We start from the raw sequence: 9,990 nt of genomic DNA on the forward strand, positions 1-9,990 counted from the left end.
TGCCTTTGTCAAACTTTGTGGTGGGGGGAGTGTCTGAAGAAGAGCATCTAAAACATTGAGAACATCTCCTGCCACACTACATGATTTATTGCCCTGATGATGAACACAGAGTGCTTTCCTGAATCACAGCCATGTGAGGTTTTACTGCACACTGCACATCTTTGTTTTAATTATAATTATCAGACAGGATTTGCATTTTTGGCCTAACTCTGCTCCCTTTGAAGCCAAAGGGAGCCACATGATTGATTTCAAGGAGATGGAAGTGTTGGCATCAGAAAATCTCCTCCATACTAAATAGGTACATGCAAGAAGCCATCTTGGGCTACACCCTAGTTAAAAGTTAAATGCATGGGAAAATTGTATATCTGCAACTATTCCTTACCTCCTGTTCCCAAAGACAGGCAGCAATAACATAGACTGCAGTTTCTCCCTCTTTGCCTAAGACATCAGCTGTTATGCCACTGCTGCCTCTACAGAGAACCAAAATAGATCCTAATGCCATTTAAAAAAGTGGTCAGCTCATGTTGTACTAGCTTTGATGTCTTAGCTCGTGCAGGAGGCAGTTCCTCATAGACTGTGTTTCATGTCTGTTCCAGCAGAACACGAGTCACTATAGTAAGATCCAAATCTACCCCCAACCCTCCAAAAGATCACAGTTTCCAGGAAACCTTTTGCATGTCATCCCTCAACATGGAGGTAACTGGAGATCTCTTTCTGAAAAAATCAGAAATCACAGCTTTCCAGGCAAACCCATAGAGCTGACAAATCACACTTACTCCAAGCATCTCTTGGATTGGGATTGGATTAGCTTGGATTAGCTAATGAGCAGGCTTAGAACTCAGGAAACATGTTAGAGAGGCCGGTGCTTTCTCAAATCACTCTCTAACCACAGACATAACCTCCATGAAAGCTGCAACCAACAGGCATGTCCATTCATTCCTCATTCATTAAACAGAAGATGGAAACAACTGTTTATTGACCTTTAAAATAATGATGTTTAGTCCCCAAAATTAGGAACTCATGCCTTTATAAGCAAGAAAGAGTTTGACTTTTCCCTGATATTATCTGATTTGTTAAATAAGAACATCACAGGCTCAGAGAGCTTGTTAGTCTGTTTTTTATTAAAACTCTTGGTTGCAGATTACCCATTCTTACAGGCTGAAAAATGTTTAAGTGCAGTAATTTCTGTGTAAAAATTTTCCAAATTACCTCTGGAATAAGGTATGGAAAGCTGAACCTGCCTTTTGGTTTCTTTCCAAGAAGATAGCAGAAATATCTGGGACTATTACACATTCTGTTCGTGCTTGTCTAGTCATGCACTTGTACTGCTACCGTTCTTTCATCTCTTCTATGTTCTGTTGCTCTATAGGTAACAATGTTGGGTATCTTCAGTGATATTGTATGAAACTTGCCAAGTCTGTTTTTACAAGGCAGAAAGCAGCTAATTAGGCTTTTGCTGCCTTTCATATCTGTTTGGAGTTTTCAATTCATAATGTTCATGTTACTTGAAACCAAACCCTAGCGGTTTTGGGGGTATCCAAACACCTGGTGATACACCTCTTCTGTACAGGGAAATGCCACAAACTAGTCTGCTGTAGATTACTACTCTGATCCTGAGACTGCATGAATAACTGCCTAACCTCCAGTTTCATTATTTTTCACGTTGTTAGTGGACAGGAAGGAGACCTACATCTTAGTCAAAAGGAAAATGAATTCATCTGAAATGCTTCATGAAACTGCTGATATCTTATGTCGTAAAGAACTCAGATTATCACAGTTGTTTTATTTGTGCAGCTAGAATTGCTTTGGTTGGGACTATGCTTCTACTACAAATCTAGCAGATTTTAGGGTTTGCTTTATAAACACTTTTCCTTCTAACTACCAGCCTGGCCCACAAAACAGGATGTTCTGCAAGTGCAACTTAAAAAAAAATGTTTGGGAGCCAAATAAAAATGTATTAACTGATCTAAGAGACGTTTTGTCAATGAACTGTTTGCTTAAAATAGGAACAGGTAACATTTGTGCATAATAAGGGTGAAAACTACCTGAGGCACTGAAGAGAAGAAATCAGTTACACCGTTTTGTCAAAAAGTCTGGCTAATGGTTGTGCCCAGTAACTTCTTTCCAGTGCAGGTGCTTTAACCTGTTAAATATATGTGTGCTGGCAGGTGTGCTGATAAGTGATCCTGCACTTTAATGTCTTACAGTGAACTTTCATCACCAAGTCAGTATATGTGAACTCTGTCCCGAGTCATCTGAGACTGCCATGGCCAGTAAGACCACAGCTACTGCTCAGCCAGTTAATCTTGGTATCTCACTCGAGAGAACAAAACCCCCAAAGGTTTGAATGAAGAACAGCAGCAGCTTGGAATGAACTTCTAACTGAGGTCCCTATGAGGAAAAGTAAAGCAGAACTGAAGACAAAGACCTGCTAAGATACTGAGAAGAAATCCAGGCAATAGAAAAGCCATTTATAAAAGAAAACAATTTACACTGAAAATATTAAAATGGCTAGGCAGTATTCACAATGGACCCTGTCTGGTTGCCTATCATCCAGCTTTTGTGACAGTTCTTTTTATGGTTTGAATGGCACTAAACTGAATAAAGCATTAATCACAGAATCAGACAGAATCACTGAATTAGTAAGGTTGGAAGGGACCTCTGGAGATCATCTAGTCCAACCCCCCTGCTCAAGCAGGGTCACCTAGAGCATGTTAGACAGGGTTGCATCCAGGTGAGCTTTGAATATCTCCAGAGAAGGAGACTCCACAGCCTCTCTGGGCAACCTGTTTCAGTGCTTTGCCACTTTCACAGTGAAGAAATTCCCCCTTACATTAGGCGGAACTGCCTGTGCTTCAATTTCTGCCCATTGCCTCTTGTCCTGTCACACGGGACAACTGAAAAGAGTTTGGCCCCATCCCCTTGACACCCTCCCTTCAGGTGCTTATCCACACTGATAAGATCCTCCTTCAATCTTCTCTTCCCTAGGCTGAAGAGGCCCAGCTCTCACAGCCATTTCTCATAGGGCTGATCATCTTTTAAGCCCTACGCTGGACTCTCTCCAGTAGCTTCATGTCTCTCCTGTACTGGAGAGTCCAGAACTGGACACAGTACTCAAGGTGAGGCCTCCCCAGGGCTGAGTAGAGGGGCAGGATCACCTGCCTTGACCTGCTGGCAACACTGTTCCTAATGCACCCCAGGAGACCATTGGCTTTCTTGGCCACAAGGGTACATTGCTGGCTCATGGTCAACGTGTCATCCACCAGCACTCCCAGGTCCTTCTCTGCAGAGCTGCTCTCCAGAAGGTCAGCCCCCAGCTTGTACTGGTGCCCAGGGTTATTCCTCCCTAGGTGCAGCACTCTGCACTTGCCCTTGTTGAACCTCAGGAGGTTCCTCTCTGCCCAACTCTCCAGTCTGTCCAGGTCTCTCTGAATGGCAGCACAGCCCTCAGCTGTATCAGCCACTCCTGCCAGCTTGGGATCATCAGCAAATTTACTGAGGAGGCACTCTGTCCCCTCATCCAGATTGTTGCTGAAGAAGTTGAACAGGATAGGACACAGTACTGAGCCCTGGGGGACGCCACTAGCCACAGGCCTCCAACTAGACTCCACGCCACTGACGACAACCCTCTGAGCTCTGCCTTTCAGCCAGTTCTCAACTACCTCACTGTCCACTCTTCTAACCCACACTTCCTGAGCTTGCCTAGGGGGATGTTATGGGAGACAGTGTCAAAAGCCTTGCTGAAGTCAAGGTACACAACGTCCACTGCTCTCCCCTCATCTACCCAGCCAGTCATTCCATCAGAGAAGGCTATTAGATTGGTTAAGCAGGATTTCCCCTTGGTGAATCCATGCTGGCTACTCCTGATCACCTTCTTTTCCTCCATATGTCTGGAGATGACATCCAGAATGAGCTGTTCCATCACCTTTCCAGGGATGGAGGTGAGGCTGACTGGCCTATAGTTGCCTGGGTCCTCTTTCTTGCCCTTTTTGAAGACTGGAGTGACACTGGCTTCCTTCCACTCCTCAAGGAACCTCTCCAGTTCTCCATGACCTTTCAAAGATGATGGAGAGCGGCTTGGCAACAACATCTGCCAGCTCCTTCAGTACCTCAGAGTTCATCCCATCAGGACCCATGCATTTGTGAATGTAAAGCTTTCCCAGAAGATCTCTAATCCTATCCTCCTCAACCAAAGGAAAGTCTTCCTTTCTCCAGACTTTCTCTCTCGTCTCCAGGCTCCAGGATTCTTGAGGACTGCCCTTAGCAGTGCAGACTGAAGCAAAGAAGGCATTCAGTAATTCTGCCTTCTCTGTAGCCTTTGTCACCAGGGCCCCCGCCCCATTCAGTAGTGGGCCCACATTTTCCCTAGTCCTCCTCTTGCTACTGATGTATTTGAAGAATCCCTTCTTGTTGTCCCCGACATCCCTTGCCAGACTTAATTCCAAATGGGCCTTAGCCTTCCTTGTCACATCTCTACATACTCTGACAGCATTCTTATAATCCTCCCAAGTAGCCCGTCCCCTCTTCCATAGTCTGTGTACTTTCTTCTTCTGTTTGAGTTTTTCCAGGAGCTCCTTGCTCATCCATGCAGGTCTCCCGCCCCCTTTGCTGGACTTCTTTCTCCTTGGGATGCACGGCTCTTGAGCTTGGAGGAAGTGATGCTTGAATACTAGCCAGCTCAGAATCCGAATCTAATCAGAATAAGGCAATGTCTACTGTTCTTAATCTGACACCTAGTTCTTTATTTAACATATAGGAGAATTGCCTGCAGGGGATAAATGGGATAAGAGACTGATTCGAAGATATGCATTCATTCCTGAATTCACATCTGACCTATATCAGCAGTCTTGTCTGAGAGCTCCTTCTATCTGAAACATGCTTCATGACTATAGAACTGGAAACAAGTTAGAAAATTACATCTCAGTTTTCTGAAGATAGTATTTTTATCAAAGTGAATGCTGTCCTTTGCACAGTGGAGTGGTGTATATATCACAGAGAACATTGCAACTCTGTTAAAATGTATGGATTAAATAGATTGTACAGATTTAACTTCAGTCTTGCCTAGGGCAAGTGGTAGGGGAACTTAGATTATCCAGCTATTACTGCACTACCTGCACTGCACTAACTTAAAAACTGTCCCTGCAAGGACACAAGTCACCATGACATACTACAATTGCACTGCAAGGTCTTAGGGCACTTCTAGAGAGTCCCAGCTGCATCCACACTGGCTACCCTCAGGGACAGTGCCCCAACATCCCTCTGAAGTCTTCCCAGGCTTGCCCAGACCCCAGTCCACCTGCACGCCACACACCAGTACCCAGGTCCTCCCTGCTTCCTGCTGTCATCTCCAGCCAAACCCCACAGCACGGAAGGGAAGGAGAGGCAATGCCAGGCCACTGCGCAGCCTCTCATTCTCCCAGAATCACTCTGCAACGACACCTGGCTGCCTTCACTTTGCAGAGTGCTGAGCACCCATGGGCTCAGCTCTTCTAAAGGTTGTGATCTAATATGGAATTAGACATCCCATTTATCCCAGAAACACTGTCAAGGGCTTGACAGCTTATCCTCTGTTCTCCCTGACATATGACCTAAACCTGGGCTTGTCTCACAAGGCAGTGGGATCAGAAAGCAGTGCAGCCCACCAATACCTCAGCCAGGGAGCAGTACTCAAGATACTCAGGCTCCAAGGCTAGACCACTGACTAGAGAACAGGCAGCTTGTGACAGTGATAGGGAGGTAAATTTGGATGCTGAAGCCTTTCACCAAGGCAGCAAACCAGCAACTTTGACCATCTCCCACGTATCACACACAACTCTTGGCAAGAAACCCAAACCATTATTGTTCTCCAAGGCAAGGGATTTTGCTGCATTCGTCCATAGAGGTCTTGGGGAAAGAAGAAATTCTCTCAGTAAGCCATTAAAGAGTTGCATTCCCATCACTGTTTAGATGCCTTTCTGACAGAGGATATACTCTTCCAGCCTGTTACAGAGTATGGATAAACCAGATGCCCAGCTGGAGAGACAGAAGTAGGTTGTTTGAGTCGTTAGGACATGAACGTTAACAGAGGCCTCTCCAGCAAGGGTCCTATGAAAAAGTTGTTCCCTCCAGTTAACTCTGCCCTATTGCTACCAACAGCTGATTCTAAACTACACTGAGATTAACCAACATCTCACCCAACTCTATCCCTCCAATCTGAGACAGAGCTGTCCAATCCTTCAGCAACTGGCATGAACAGAAGAAAACAAGGCAGCTCACTCCCAGAAAGGAATCCTGAATAAAACAGAGAGGGCCCCAGAGATATTTCCAGCATTCAAGCTCATGAGCCCTCTCATACTTACTCCTCTGCTGAACCTCCTCCAGAAAGGGTACACAGCAGATCTAGGAAGTACCTTCTCACATGTGAACAGTCAACTCAGTCACCTCAGGACTCGTGACTTCAGCTGATTCCAGGCAGAAGGTATGCTGCCCCAAGATTTCTTTGAATATCAAAGACGCCTCTAAGCACACTGTCTCAGTCACCTTAAATAAATGTGGCAAATCTTCAGCAGTAAAGTCTATCTTTTCTCCAGCTTGGATGCCTGCGAAACTGTGAGTCTATGTGGTCTTAGGACAGAGTAGGCTGGTGTGGGGTTCACAATCACTTATTATTATCTCTTTATTAAAAGAACAAGAGAAAATGAGGAGATAAGGAAATGTGAGAGGAGAGAAATGGCTGCATATCAACTTAGTCTCCTGGAGCCCTCCTCTTTGTGCTGCTCTCTGCAACCATAAGATGCCCTAACATGCTTAACCATGTGAATAAAAAACAAAGGACTATACTTAGTGTGGGTGACTGTGGTGAGCTACTTAGCTGGCTCTTCTCTCCTATTTGTGAGGACAGGGGAAATCTACCTGGAGTCACGGCAGTTTGCACAGCTCTTCACTGGTGAGTCTTGCATACAATTTGCCTGCAATAAGGGCATCCCTCCTAGGCAGTGCTGCTGGTGCTGTGGTATCACGGATTATCCAGTGCATGGAAAAGCTGGACAGCCTGTCTATGTTATTGAAGACAGATGATGGGAGTGTGGGCTCTGCCATATAGCTTGGAGAATACATAGAGACTGACTCAGGCATCTCCAGGTAGAGCAGCCCCACATATCTCACTGGTCAGTGCTGTAAGAAGTAGCTGATCCCATCAGTTCCCCCAAACCATCAAGTAGCCTGCTCTCCTGCTGTCCCAGGGGCATGCCTGGTGACGCATGTGAATCTTTCTCCTCAAGAGCTCCGCAGGGAGCCTTCTCGAAGCAGTGTAGGCCCAGTCTCTCCTTCAGATTGATCTTTGGGAATTAACAAAGGCATTGGCTTTGCAGAGCCTTCCCATAGAGATGTTAGGGTTGTCTTTCTGCTGCAAATGGCCCACTGAAAATACAGATTTTATTCTTTTAGAGATCAGGCTGACAGAGATTTGCAGTGTTGAAGAGCTTCCCCAGATGCATTAATATGGCCTGGGGGTACCCAAAAGAAGCAGTACAGCCAGGTGACAGTGCTTTCCTCCTGTTTAGATTCTCCCAGACAACAGAGGTAGTAAATCTGTGAGCAGAGCATGGAAGGGCACCTTTCAGGGCACTTCTTAAGAGAAGAGCCCAGTAATAGAGCTCCTCTCAAGGGCTGTCCAGGTGCGACAAATCTGTAACAGTTCAGCAGAGTTTATTGTGTAGGTTGTTGAACATAGTATTTCTGTGATGTGTACATCTGCATACTAACCACTAACTCATTTTGTGCCATTGAACAACAAGAAGTGGGTAACAAGCCTCTTCTTTTTTACTCTTTTCTCTTTACTGATGGGAATGCAGAATTGGACCATCAGTGAGTGAACTTGTTTTGAGCAGCAACAGGAAGTAGAAGAAATGGTTTTATCTTCTAAAATAGGACCAGTGAACATTTATATAGCCAGCCTTGGCCACCCACTATAAGCAGAATGCCTTGAGATAAGAACACATTTCTGAAGAAATCCTCATGACTATTTTTGAAATGAAGGGTGCAAGCTCACAAAACACAGCTCTTTTCTTCCTTCCTCTGCCCCCTAATTGTGTTTATTGCCACTGGTGTTTCCTGAATATTCACGAGCAGATTTGCCTGCAGAGCACTTTTTAAATTGGGGTTTAAGATGAATATCAAAGAAATGTAATGTTTTAGATGAGAAGCAATAACCTGGTTTATCATCAGAGTTGAAGTACTGTATGAAAAATCTGTGAATTTCAGTAACTGGCGAAATACAATACTATTGAAGAAAGAAGTTCTCTCACAAGGTACCAAGTCAAATCTATAATGTCTTATATAGAGGAAAAAGAAATTTGATGCATTTCAGTATATCATTATCACTTTATCTATCTAACAGTATATATGCAGAAAGACATGTTATACATGTTGTTCCAAAAACAACAGAAGTGTTTTGTTCAAATTCTTTGTTTTTCTTGAGAAAAACAAAGGCAACATTATGTGATCCTTGTTGCAAATGCTGATTTCAACTAGTAAAATTATATGCCAATAGAAACCATTAATTATTTTCCTTTCTAAAAATAAAAAGCAATCTATTAATATTTGGGAGGAGTAAAGTCATTACATTTCTTTCGAATATTGTAAGTACATCAGGATCTCTGAACACTTCTCTTTATTTAAAGTTGGTGGTGACTTTAATCCTACATTCTTTATCACATATCCAATTGTATTAGAGAAATATAAATGTCATGGAAAAGTACTGAAAGGTGATAGGATGAAAAGTTGCATGGACTAAAACTTGGGTTTTTTTTATTATAAACTTGAATGGCTCCTGGGTGTCCAACTAAATTATGGATATTACACATTTAAGTTAAAATACAAGAAGATCATTCTCCTGAGTAGCTACATAAAGGGACTCCGAGTCCTGTGTCAACCTGACTAATCATTTCTTGCATATACTTCATGTCTAACATTACAGAGGTACCAAACAGATACATACATACAGATTCGACATCCCTCCCCAAGCAAATGTAAAGAAACATGCAAAAGCAGTCCCGATAGAGGGGGCTACCACTCACCACATTGGGAAAACATCTTCAGTCCAAACTTGAAGTGAAAAGATCAGGAATTAGTGGTGTCCACTGAAATCTCACAAAGAGTAATCCCTCCAAGTTACGATACTCGTAACAGGCAGTCAGCTGGGCTGGACAGAGATAAATAATTTGTGTGGCTTTAGCAAGGGCTCTGGACAGTGAGCCTGGGGAATACACAGCAAGAATTAGACTCACATAGATCCCTCTTCCTGCACTATCAACATGACTCAGGGCTGTGACATGAACAGTCAACATTTCTAGCTGCTGTGGAAAGCTGCAGTGTAGTGGGCAGTAAACACAGGAGAGGAAGCTGCTGGCACTGTCCGACCTGTCCAGATCAGAAAACTCTTGAGTCTTGGAGTATTTGTTGATTTGGAGATTGTTTGTAGCCTAGAAAAGTGGGATTCTCCCTCGTTCTTTGCTCCAGGAGGAAAACTAAGATGTGAGCCTGAGAGAGTAAACAGTGAGAGAGCAAGTGGTTGTTTTAAGAAGAGAAGAAATTGTGTGAAAATAGTTGATCACAGTGAACATTTTGTTAAACTAGAATTTGCTTTTTCTGTGCACAGAACCATGGCCAATTTTAGCTGTATACCTCCATTCAGTTTTGGAAATAGAGAGATTTACATTTTCACTCTTGCATTCCATATACTGGCCAACAGCTAATTAGGTGTCTTTGGATTGAAAGTTCACAAGTTTCACTCTCACTGAAAAGTAAAAGCTCAATAAATTATCTGCAACACCACAGTTTACAAGACAGAATAGAAGATCCTTTCTAGGTGGTAGGAATAAGGAAGTTCAGACATTTTCTTCCTGAGAATTTGCTATCAAGTTGACTTGGAGTCAGTAGTTCCAAACGACCACACAACAGACCAACAGACCACACAAAAACAATGAGACTCTCAGTTATCTAGACTAAGAA

This window comes from Rhea pennata, chromosome 3 (assembly GCF_028389875.1).
Source record: "Rhea pennata isolate bPtePen1 chromosome 3, bPtePen1.pri, whole genome shotgun sequence".
In the NCBI taxonomy this organism is placed as follows: Eukaryota; Metazoa; Chordata; class Aves; order Rheiformes; family Rheidae; genus Rhea; species Rhea pennata.